This window comes from Solanum pennellii, chromosome 8, assembly GCF_001406875.1.
Source record: "Solanum pennellii chromosome 8, SPENNV200".
Lineage (NCBI taxonomy): Eukaryota > Viridiplantae > Streptophyta > Magnoliopsida > Solanales > Solanaceae > Solanum > Solanum pennellii.
In genome coordinates, this window is record NC_028644.1 from 25,934,664 (window position 1) to 25,938,783 (window position 4,120).

The following is a 4,120-nucleotide window of genomic DNA, read 5'->3' on the forward strand; positions in this document are numbered from 1 at the left end:
TACATATTTGATTGACTCATGTAAGTTTTACAAAATAATTGTTACACTAGCTATATAGTATAGAGCAGAGTGTTGGTAAATTAATAAAAATCATATTCAAAAGATGAAATTTAGCATGAATGAGAATGCTTAGATGGATGCGTCTAAAACAGAAACAATTAATAACAAAGATATACGGGTAAGGTGAGATTGGTCTCCTTTGTGGACAAGATGAAATAAGTGATATTAAGATGGTTCAAACTTGTAAAGAGGAGAAGAGCAGTTGCCCAGTGTGGATGTGAGAGAGGTTGACAATGATAGGTCAAATGAGAGGTATAGACATATATCAAGGAAGAGTTGAAGAGAGGTGATTAGACAGGGACATGCCACACCATCAATTCACTAAAGACATGATCCTAAATAGAAATAATATGGAGATCAAAATTGGGGTAAAAATCAATAGATTGTTGAACAATTGTTGTCCCTTCTGTAGGAGAGTATGTTTCTCGTTTAAAGTATATTATATAATTTTAGTTCTATTGTTGTTTATTTACTATTTTTTTTTGTCAACATATTTCTTTTTCTTCGATATTTCATCCTAGCTTCTCGATTGATTTTGTATTTTTCAAGTCTGTTTTGAAAATGTCTGTCTTGAGTGGGCTGTCTATCAAAAATAAATTATTTACCTCCATAAAGATAGGTAAAATTTACATATATCCCTTCTCAGTATACTATGCTTATGAAATCACATTGAATATACTATTATTGTATTTGATGGAAACTCAATTCTTTTATATGTTAACTTAAGGTTGTTACAAGAATACATCAACTTTAATTCTGGATATGATGTTGCTTCATAAGGCTATAAAACTATTAATTTAAGATCTAAAGAAGGGCGATCTGATTAATTTCACTTCTTTTCTTGTGAATGCATATTTTGTATTTCTAAATTACAAATAATAACTTATGATTCAAAAAATGATATTAGGAAGGGAAAAATAAGGTTTACGAGTTTTAAAAGCTTTTGAACATGAAAAGATTTTGTTGAAGAACAAACTGTAACTATCTAGTAGTGAAGTCAGTTAAATATATTAGTGAAGTGTGTTGAGTTGATACAAAGTTGTTAGAATCGATTAGATACTACGTACTGTACAAATAAGTCCATTATTGTGTACGTAATTTGTAACTGAATATGCTCTCAACTCAATTCAATAAACGATTCTCTCTTTTCTTTCAATGATTTGAATTGTTAAAATGATAGCAGAGCGGGTGCTTTGCACCATAATCTCTAAACAGCGCAAAATAGCTATAGCACACATATTATAAGTTAATCATGGTTGAAGAAATCGCAAGTACACAGCCACCAATGGCGAGAATTGATCACAATCATGTTCTATACCTGCAGGCACCACACAATTTTAGTTCAAACTCAGCTGATTGGACCTGAAAATTATGGATTGTGGATCAGTCTATGAGAATTGCTCTACCTAAAAAAGAAAAATTAGATTTTGTGAATGGAGTATGCAAAAAGATGCACAAAGAAACGAATTAAGAAATATATGGGACAAATGCGACACTATTATGCACTCGCGAATTATGATTCTTTCTCGAAGCATTTGTTGAATGGAATAATGTATGGATCAAACACGTGCGCAAGATCTAAAAGGGAGATTCAACAAAATGAATCGTATGAGAATTTTTCAGTTACACAAGAAATTGCAACAATATTTCAAGTTACAATTTTTTTACTTCTACCATTCATGGTTGAAGGAACATCGGACGAATACGATACGATTGTACCAGTGCCAAGTTATGGATGTAATAAATTAAATGATTATGTGGAACACCTTCAGGAGTAGAGGTTATTGCAGTTTTTAGTTGATCTGAATGAATCATAAGACACACCATGAGATAAATCATACTAAAAGTTGTTGCTTCTTTAGTGAATCAAATTTACACAATGATTATTGAGGTAGAAAGGGACAACTCTATTAATGTGAACTCTGCAGAGATCCTTTGGCGGTGAGTTTTGGTAGTGATAGTGGCTATACTTATCAAGAAACTACAGGTAGCGGATAACCATATCAAATATGATTGGCGCCAAAATAAGGGACACACAAAGAAGCATCATTGGAAAATAATTGAATATCCAAATGATGGGCATGAACAAAAGAAAAGGTAACACTAAACTGAACAATATAGCTAGTGGGAACTTATCAAAAGGCATTATATGTGTAACAAATTTCAACTAATGAGCATGGAGGAAAAAGAGATTTGTTTAATAAAGATCATAACAAACAAATTCTAACAACGATGCCACCAAGCTCTACTCAACAACCTCAACAATGCTGTGATCACCAGGGTCACAGGACATGCATGACTGCATGTTTGTGTCGAATGTAGTTGGTGCTTGAATTGTGGACTCAGAAAAAAAAATTATGTCACAACATTCATACAAAGGCTATAAGGGATATTAAGACTGTTGGTAAAACATGAGACAAAGTACAACTTCCTACATGACAAAAGGCAAATATTACACATATTATTAGCTTAAAATGATTTGGTAATAATGTTTAGGAGGATGTGTTGCATGTTCTAGACTTCAAATTCAATTTGTTGTTGACAGTAGTTAAACTAATGAATAAACTTTATCATGCTATTACTTTTCTCCTTGATCTACGTGTATTTCAGGATTTTTTCAATGGCAGGATCAAAGGGACTGATAGCATGAGAGATGATTTATACATTCTCAGAGATACTATGAAAAATTGAAGTTATGCTGATCATAACGACATACATGTTGCTGCAACAATAAAGAAGAAGGATGAAGTTTGTATATTATATAGTAGGTTAGGGCACACTTTACCCATAGAAATAGACTTTTTTTGAATGCGTGTACTAGTTATCTGTAAAATAAGTGTTGTGTGTATCTCTTAACGAAACAATCTAGACTAATATTTTCATATAGTGTTTCAAGGTCAGATGTTTCATTTTCTCTTATCCACATTGATCTATGGGGTCCTTATAAAACATCAATTTTGATAGAAAATAATATTTTCTAACTATTGTGGATGACTATAGTAGATATACATGGATATATTTATTGCAACTCAAATATGAAGTATTTGTAGTTTTGAGAACCTTATTAGGTATGGTTATGTGATCAAAGTTGTTATGACTTACAATGATATATATTTCTTTAAATTTCGACGTAACAACCTATTCCAGAGCCTTGACATTATTCATCAAAGTAGTTGTGTGTATACACCATAACAAAATGATGTAATTGCATGATAACTATATCTTAGATACAATCTTCAGATTTGACCAGACATACCTACATTTTAAATACCAGAGATTTTAATTAAAATAGTAATATATATATCATTAATAGATTGACTTCAAGTGCTCTAGGAGGAAAAGTTTCTATGAAATGCTTCATGGTAGGAAAATTTGTATTCAACATCTAAAAGTTATAGGTTGTTCATGCTTTTCTACAACTATTTCCGGGGGGACAAATTTGGTGATAGGGAAAGAATTGTTGTATTGATGGGTTCTGTTGAAACTCAAAAAGAATATATTTTGTTTGAAATTACTCATAAATATTTTTTGTGAGTAGAGATGTTTCTTTTAGATTGGTTGTTTTCCCCATAACTGTTTACTTGTCACTCATGGAGGAGTATATCATTTTGAAGACCTTCAATTGACAGTAATACTGTTTCCAACATATTGATAGGGAACTTTATGTTGAGGAACCTTATTTGGTAGAGGCAGTTGATCCTTCTTTGGTTGATACATATGCTGTAAATATTAATGAATTTGTTATTTTGGAAGATACACCTACAGGTGGGGATGATATTGAAGGTGCACATACAACTGATCAAGCTAACATTCAAGGTGATCTTGTTGATTGTATTTTGTCATCTGCATACTCTACCTAGAGGTATACAACAAGTGTGAAAAAACTTATATGGATGCAGATTCATGTGTCTACCAAATCAAAGGCTTATACAACTTACCCATTCTCAAACTACTTGTCCTACGATGTTGTTTCCGAGTCTTATAAAAGTTCTCCGGCCATATTGTCCACCTTGGTGGGCCCTGGTACCTTCAAGGAAGCCGCAAAGGATTCCAAATGGAT